At 38.3% G+C, this 9,054-nt stretch overlaps 1 pseudogene; it reads left to right on the forward strand.

Annotated features, from left to right (window-relative positions):
• Window positions 1-2,370: 2,370 nt before the first annotated feature.
• Window positions 2,371-2,464, forward strand: LOC132647709 (U6 spliceosomal RNA; annotated as a pseudogene).
• Window positions 2,465-9,054: the final 6,590 nt, after the last annotated feature.

The raw sequence follows: 9,054 nt of genomic DNA on the forward strand, positions 1-9,054 counted from the left end.
CTTTTTCTCATAATGCTTTGTCAGGGCATTTTCCCTGACAAATATATATATATATATATATATATATATATATATATAGTATGGTTTCTGGTTTTGTGCTTTTACAGGATTTCTGTATGTGCAAATGTGTGTAACTGCATGTCTCGTGAGCTTTTTCTTTGGCTCTTTTCCTTCTGTTTGTTTGTTATGACCTACTCTGCCATCTAATTTTGTTATTTCTTTAGATGCTTGTTTGTTTTCTATTAAGAGAGAGAGAAAAAGATGTGAATTTGTGTAGATGGGGAAGAGGAGAGAATCTGGGAGGAATTGGAAGAGGGAAACCATAATCAGAATATATCATATAGAATATTTTCAATAAAGACAATGTGTTGGTGAATGTATGCACATATATTAAATCATATTTAATAAGAGTTAATGAATTAAATATTGATTAATATTTAATAAGCACACACATCTTTCAAAACATCTCATTGCCAGACATTAGAATACCTCCCACAATTTGTCCCAGAAACCTCCAGAACAATACAGGTTATTGCCATTGCTCTTGGCTGTCTACCAGAACTGGGTGGTAAGAACCTGTTATTGAAGACACCACATCCTGGCTATAAAACATACATAAAATGAAATTGATACTAAATAGAATGCTTCCCTCTCCTGGCTACCTTTATTAGTAAAGGAAGGTACTACGGAGGCTGCTGGCTGAAGAAAGGATGCTTAATCAACAATGGTGTTGCTCTGCTGTAAATCCTGAGAACTACAATTAATGACCAGAATAGCAATATATATTGATGGGTAATGTAGTGGCATGAGTGTTATGGTGATAACTGACTACTTTCTGATTGGATTTAGGGCAAGGACCACATGTGGAAACACATTTCTGGTATTTTAAATTTGGCTAAAACCCCACAATTGGATGGCTTCCAGGCTGCCAGGATGAAGCTATCATCCTGGCATAATAACTATCATTATTTTTGTTAAGATGACATAGCATCAAATTGTCCTCTAAATGTGTGTCTCTGTGCCCATGGATTAGTACAGCTCTCAGACCTCATCAGAGAACTTCTCTTGTGCAGTGGAAGACAGTTAGTGCAGAACTAACAAGTGGTCAAAGTGCAAAAAATTAGCATCTACAGAGTACTCAGACACAGATAGGATGTCTGCATCATACTTCTCCCACCAAGAATCAGAGACAATCATGGAAGAAGAGGGAAATAGAATGTCAGAGCCAGAAATTGGAGAATAGTGGACCAAATCAGTACCATCTGATTGTGATAGGATCTCTACACTCACAAATTTCACGTAGCTGTGGTAGTCTGCATACGATCAAGCCAGTCAAATTTCCAGCATCAAGAGAGGGTCTAAGGAGCTCCCTTTCCTAACTGAGAAGCCGTTGACCATTTCTAGCTTCTGGAAAAAAGGGATTGGCTTTCAGTGAGGATGTGGCCCCTGGAAGGTGAACCATGCTCTAAAGGATGGCCCCATACCCATGATTATATGGGCAGCACAGATTGGAGACAACCAGCTATTTTGAAAAACAGAGCACACAGGGCTGGCAGACAGTGGGGGTGGAAGATAGATTTGGAAGGAGTTGGGAAACAAATGGGGGTCATGTATCAAAATATATTGTGTTCATGTGTGAAATTTTATATATATATATATATATATATATATATATATATATATATATATATATAATCATGAAGGCCAGAAAGACATAGTAGACATTTCTGAAGCCCTGAGGGGAAAGAATTTTTCTGGGGAGAATCCTAGGTCTGCTGAGTTTCTTCTTCAGGGAAGAAGACAAATAGAAATGTGTATGTATTTGTAATTATGTGTACATGTATGTTTATGTATAAAGAAACTAAACAAGAAAAGCTCCCTTAAGAAATAGAATCCATCAAAAGTCACCGAGTGATTACAGAATTGAAAAATAAGGGGAATATTAGAGAATTGAATCAGTGAAAACACTGTTGTCCTGTCTGTACAAGAAAAGTTACTGCAAAAAAGAAACCAAGGCTTAGAGATCCATAGGTAATAACACAAGTCCCAAAAACATTACCATAAAGTCCTCGAAGAGAGAGAGACCATTGGGAAAGGGGTTCTTAAAGAAAAAATAACAGCTGAAAAAAATCTAAAATTTATGAAAGCTACTAATTTACAGTGCCCTCAGGATTAAAGAGAAAAGTAAAGTCAAATCATAAAAAGCGCTTTAATTATAGGGCCTGGGAGTGTCATTCAGTAGGTGTACGACTTGTCCCCATGCACAAAGACCTAAGTTCCAGCCAGCACCATAGACACCAGAGAAACTGGCACAATCCTGTAATCCCAGCATTTAGGAGTGGAGGCAGGAGGATTAAAAACTCAGTCATCCTGCTCGCTTTGGCAGCACATATACTAAAATTGGAACGATACAGAGAAGATTATCATGGCCCCTGCGAAGGATGACACGCAAATTTGCACTTTTGATGAGAACTGATAGACTAAAATCAGAAAGGAGAAGAGAATCTCCCTTATCAGTGGACTTGGGGAGGGGCATGCATGCAGAGGGTGGAGGGAGGGTGGGGTCAGGAGGGGTGGAGGGAGGGGCTTATGGGGGGATGCAGAATGAATAAAGTGTAATTAATAAAAAAGAAAAAAAAGTCAGCCTAAAGGTAAAGTGGTAATTACAAGAGGTTGTGAAGGAGTAAATAAGGAGGATGGATTTGAAAAGCAAACAAACAAACAAACAAACACTCAGTCATCTCTGTTTCAAAGCAATTGCTTGGCTCTTCTGGACTATGTGGGCTGTGTTTGAAAAGAAAGATACATAATAACAAAATCAAAGTTTTGAAAACTAGCTGAGTTTAGTGGCAGACCTTTAAACCCAACACTTATTAGGTAGAGGCAGGCATATCTCTGTGTGTTCAAAGCCAACCTGGTCTATTTAGTGAGTTTCAGGACATCCAGAGTTACAGAGTTAAAACCCACCTCTAAAAACAAGAACAAAAACAAAAACAAAACAAAAAAACTAAACAAATCCAAAAAGCAATTTTGAAAACTACAGATAAAGAACTTGGCTACTTGCAAGTAGCCAATGAGAAGTGAAATAGTAACAACAGGGGAAGAGATTTGAATATCAACAGCATTCTCTTCAGATAACAAATCATGGAGGCCAGAAAGACACAGTAGATTTTTCTGAAGCTCTTAAAGAAAATAATTTTTAGGGGAGAATCCTAGATCTGGTGAGTTTGTTCTTCAGGAAGGAAAAGAAAGAGAAACAGTCAGAAAAGAGAGAACTGTGAAAAATCTGGTGAGACTTATCCTATTCTAATGCCTATCTAGGAAAGTCAGTCAAACAGAATATGAAGGACAAATAATATAGGAAGTTTGGAGTAATAGCCAAGAAGATGGAACATTTCAAAAAGCAAAAATATAAGCAAGCATATTATTCCTTCCATTCTCTTCAAGAATTCTATAAATTAATGATTAAAGTAGAAATTTCAAAACTTCAAACAATGATAGTGAAAGTGAAGAAGGTAATGGGCCCTAAAAACACTTGTTCCCATGCTCAACACAGAGTAGGAAGTGGTGATAGTATGAGACAGTCCCACATACTATGCATGTACCATAAAGCCCAAAGTGATGCCAATGAAAAGGACACCAAAGGGATACTCAACATCTCCACAGCAAGCTATAATGTAATACTTAAAACATTCCAATAAGACACATGAAGCCAAGGAAAGAGAAGTGGAAACAGAGGAAAGAAACTGAGGGTGGAAAATGAGGCAGCAGGCTCTGAACTGTCAGTAATTACTTTCTGAGGAGGAAAGCCACACGCATTGATGAAAGCACAAAGGTTCACAGAGTGGATCGTAAAGCAAAGCCCAACTGTAAACATAAGAGAAACTTAGTTCAAAATTAGAATGTATGAAAATAGGAAGATATATATACTATGTACACAGCAATATTCTTATTAAAAATGAGAAATGAAAAGTGATGTTATGACATCTAATAGAATTGGTCAAATGGAAAGAAAATGCAAAAAAAAAGGACTTAACATGAAAATCAAATTCTGTGCCCCAGGCAGATGCAATGCTCCTTAATGTTTCCCATGTGTCTGCTGAGGAGCTCCGCTCCACTGTTCTGTGATTGAGATACCTTTGAACAGAAAACAAGTAAGACATAGGTGGTCTGACCAGCACAATTAGCCAATAAGATAACTGACATAGAACATGCCATAAAACAGAAAACTTGGAAGTTCCATCAAAGGACAAAACACATTCACAGTTTCAAAGTCACTTGAACAGTTAAATTGAGTAAGGTTTCAGGTTTCTAGACACGATGGTTAATTTTTTTTTATCAACTTAACTGAATCTAGGGGTCAGTTAAGAGACTGGGAGTGGAGTGATCTGCAAGGTTTTAAAAACTACCAACAAAAATATTGAAAGTAGCTAAAGATAAGTAATACATTAATTGTAGGGCAATATAGATTGAATACTAACAAATTCTCACCAGAAACCAAAGCATAGAAGCCAGAAATAAGTGCTGGATTCTGGAGCTGTGAAAGACAAGAATTGTCAAGTGAGAACTTCGTGGGAGGATTACTGTGGGGGAGATTACCCTCTCCTGCAGTATACGGCACTTCCTGTCAGACACCCGGATATAAAGACGTCTGACAAGAAGGCCATGCTGGTTTCCAAATGTCCACCTTCTATTATTGCTGATGCCCCTGCTATTGCATCCTTCACTGACACTGCAACCCATAGTCTTTGGCCTTTTGGTATAGACTAAAGACCAGAAATTCTCTAGGAATTTTCTGGCCTTGAAGAGTGATGTGTCATCCTGCTTCATGGACTAAGCGTCTAACAGGTTCTTAGTCTATCTGGCATCCACACAGCCATCCTTGGACTATCTGGCCTATATTTTGTGAACAAGTCTAATAAATCCCATTCCAGTATGTACTTATTTTTATTAGTTCTACTCATCTAGAGAACTCTGCCTAATACAGATTGAGGTGATCAGGAATGGTTCTAGAGAAACAGAATTGAAAGGCTGAATTTCTATAGCAGGTTTGGTAGTATCTGAAGCAGACATTCCAACTCTATTAAATCTAGAATTGCTAAGGACTCCTCATGTAGCATGGAGAACACTGATAACCTATGGTTGGAACTACATAAAGAACCAGACAAAATAAATTAATTTCAGACTTATTCACCCCTTGTGAGGAACAATGAATTTAGTGACTTCTTATTTAAAATTTTGAACATTTGTGGAAAAGTAAGGAAAGTAATGTTGTTGGCTAATTGCTTCAAATGTTTATAAACTAACAAAGGAATGTAAAACTAGATCAAGCTGAGCTTATGGACAAACATCTATTGAAACAGATTTGAGAAAAAAAAGAAAAGAAAAAAAGAAGATTTGGAGTTTGAGGCTGCAATTCAGAGTCAAAAAAGGTGCCAGCAGTTTGGTTGGTTGGTTCAAGTGTGAGTAAAAAGATGGTCTGCTGTGACTGAGCTGGAGAGTCATTCTGTGTTTTCTGATGGTCTTAGGTGATCCCTGTGAAAGGATTGTTTGACTCTCAAAGGGGTCACAACCCTTTGAGAACCACAGTTCTATATAACTAAAGAAATTCCAAAACAAATCAGTGAAAGGCTACCTTGAATCATAGAAGTAGAGAAACAAATCCTTCCAACCAATTTCAAGACTTAAGCTATTTTATAGACACAGAACCTTTCAAATGAGAGATGGCTATGTCCCATAGATGGAAATTTTGATACAGTATCAAAAAGATTTACTATTAACCTTTCTTTCATACTTCTCCCAAAGAACCTACAGCCTTTTGCAACACAATTGTACCCTGTATAAAAGGAAATAATCAGACCTTTCAAGAAGGTCTTTGGATTGTTATTGATTCCAAGAGAACCTAAACAACCCTGTGGCCCTCCAGTTAACCTAGACAACTAGAGGCTTATAGGGATCAAATGCTCAATGAAATTTTAGCTAAACTCCAACCCAAACGGGGCAATTGGGTCTCTGAATTCATCCTGTGATTATTTCCACCAGTTCATGAAGAACTTGGCACAATCTCCACACACTGTTTCCCTCACTTGTATAGTGAGAGCTAGTAGAGTTAAAGGCCAAGTGGAAGCCATTAAAGCTGCTTCTACTGAGGAAAATAATGAACAAACCCATTAGCTCAACCCTGAGGCATTATGGAGATCAGTGCCACCTTCAAGGACTTGAAAGATACAGGGATGGTAGTTCACACCACATTTCTCTTTAAGTCTCCTATTTGTCTGTATGTATATGAACAGATCATGGAGAATGGCAGTTGATTATCTCAAATGTAATCAAGTAGTTACTCCAGACACGGCTGCCCTGCCATTGTGAATTCCTGACTTTAATAGACTAACATATCTTCCCATACCTGGTATACAGCTATTAATCTTAAAACTGCCTTTTCTCTGTCCTTGTCAGTAAGGATCACCAGAATCAATTTGCTTTCAGTTGGCAAGACCAGGAGTAGACCTTTAGAGTTCTACCTCCAGGATACATTAATTCACCAGGCTTGCCTCGTAATTTCGTTTACAAAGATCTTGATCATCTGTCTCCTCCATAAGGCATCACAATGGTCCATTATAAATAGCATTCTTCTGGTTGAGTAAGAAAGGAGTTAGCAATTGCTCTGGACTTACTGATAAACTATATAAACACCAGGTAGTGGGAATTAATCCATCAAAATTTCAAGTACCTTCTACCTCAGTGAAATTTCCAGGAGACCAGTGGTGGGAGGCATGCAGAAATATTCTTTTAAGATGAAAGATAAGGTATTGTACTTGACCTCTCATACCAACAGGAGGGAATCACAGTGACTATTCAGGCTATTTTGATTATGGAGACAGAAAATTCTTTATTTTGTTCTTATCCTAGCCTGTGTGCCAAGTACCCAGAAAACTGTTACTATTGAAGGGGGCACAGGACAGACACAGGCTCTTTTGTAGTCCAGGCTTCTGGACTGCTCTGCTGTATGAGCCATATTATCCAGCAAAACCAGTGGTACTTGCAGTTCAAGAGACAGATATAGATGCTCTTTGGAGCAGTTATATTGGAGGCCCTTGGATTTTGAAGGTAGACTCAGTAGTCATCTGCATACAGGTATTCTTCTTTTGAGATATGATTCTTGGCCCCCTAGTGGGCCTTAGGGGAAACACCATGAAATTGGAGCTTCTCACCATGAAATGGATTTTATCTCGTCAGGCCACAAAGGTGGATTCGCACACCATCTATTATCAAGCATAACATAGCCATATATTATCAAGCCTCAGAAAGTCCAAAAGGCACAAATAAGTTATATCATATTCCCAATTTATCTATCAATCCTACTCCTGCTGCCGCAACTCCTGTCTCTGAAATGAACCTACGGCCTTCATGGGGTATATTCTATGATTGGTTGAAACTTAGGAAGGAAGACTAGAGTCTAGTTTACAAATACTTCTATACACTGTATAGGCATCACCCAGAAGAGCCTAAGTATCACAGACCTTTTCTGGAGCAACCCTGTGAGGCAGTAAGTAGTGAAGTGGAATCTTCAGCGTGGACAAAAGCAGTACACGTGTTATACATTTTGCTTAGAAGGATAAATTGCCAGCTGTGCGACTATATGCTGATTCATGGACTGGAACCAATGGTTTGGCTAGATGGTTGTGGACTTGAAAGAAACATGATGAAAAATTGATAAGAAAGATATTCTTGGAAAGGATATGAGCTAGATCTCTTAAAATGGGCAAAGAACTTAAATTGTTGTGTCCTGTGTGATTGTCCCTCAGATGATGACTTCAGCAGAGGAAAAGTTTAGCAATCAAGCAGATGGGATGGCCAGTCTGGAGATGATCAACCTCTTTTCCTGGCCAGCTCTGTCAATACCATACAGATTTATAAAGAAGTGACCCTGATAGATGGGATGGAAATAATGCATGGTCTCAACAACAGGGACTTCTAATAACTGAGACTGATCTAGCTATGGCTACTACTGAATGCCAAGTCTATCATCAGTAGATATAAACACTGAACCCCCAATATGACACCATTCCTTGGGATGATCAGTCAATAACCTGGTGGCTGGTTGACTTCCTTGGATCGCTTCCTTTGTGGAAATGACAATACTTTGTCCTCACTGAAATACTTATTCTAGTTATGGATTTGTTTTATCTGCATCTAATGCAACTTCTAAAACTCCCATCTCTGGACTTTACAGAATGCCTTACCATGGCATTTTTTATAGCATTGCTTCTTATCAGAGAGCACCCTTCACAGACAAAGATGTGCAGTCATGCCCTCATGCAATCTACCGGTCTTCTGATATTCTGCATGCTCCTAAGCAGCTGGTTTGATGAAACGGTTGAGTAGAGTGGCTTTTTCAGCACAGTTAGGCCTAAACTATGAGTCTGACATGCTGGGCGATGCTTCTAAGGAAGGCTGTTTATGTTCTTTATCGGTGTCCATGTATGGTGCCCTCGCAAGCATACCCCTTCCCAATGAAATCTTAGAGATGAATTTAAAACCAGTGTAGAAGAAAAACAGAAGGAAAGAAAGAAGAAAATGAAAACTATGAGAGATGTATGTGCTAAAAGTTACAAAATGCTGATGATAGCCTCAAAGAAGACATGAGTAAATAGAAAAAAAAATCTTCAAAATTGAGTGGAAAACTGAAAGAGTAAAATGACAATTGTAACAGAAATTGATTTATAGGTTTAAAGAAATTCTTTTTAAATTCATCAAAAGAACATGTTATTTTCTCAATATTCACACATGCATATAGTGGGTTTGGATCCAACTCATCACACATTCCTTCCCCTCATGTTTCTCCATAATCTCCCCACCACCACTTTCCATTCCCAACTTCATGTATTCTCTCATTTTTGTAAACATAGATAAATTCATTCTAAAATTTGTACATGAAGCTACAAACTCTTTTTTCGTTTGTTTGTTTGTTTTTGTTTATTTTTGAGGTAGGGTTTCCTGTGCAGTCCTGGCTGTCCTGGAACTCACTTTGTAGACCAGGCTGGCCTAGAACTC

The sequence above is a fragment of the Meriones unguiculatus genome, chromosome 14 (genome assembly GCF_030254825.1).
Source record: "Meriones unguiculatus strain TT.TT164.6M chromosome 14, Bangor_MerUng_6.1, whole genome shotgun sequence".
Taxonomy (NCBI): domain Eukaryota; kingdom Metazoa; phylum Chordata; class Mammalia; order Rodentia; family Muridae; genus Meriones; species Meriones unguiculatus.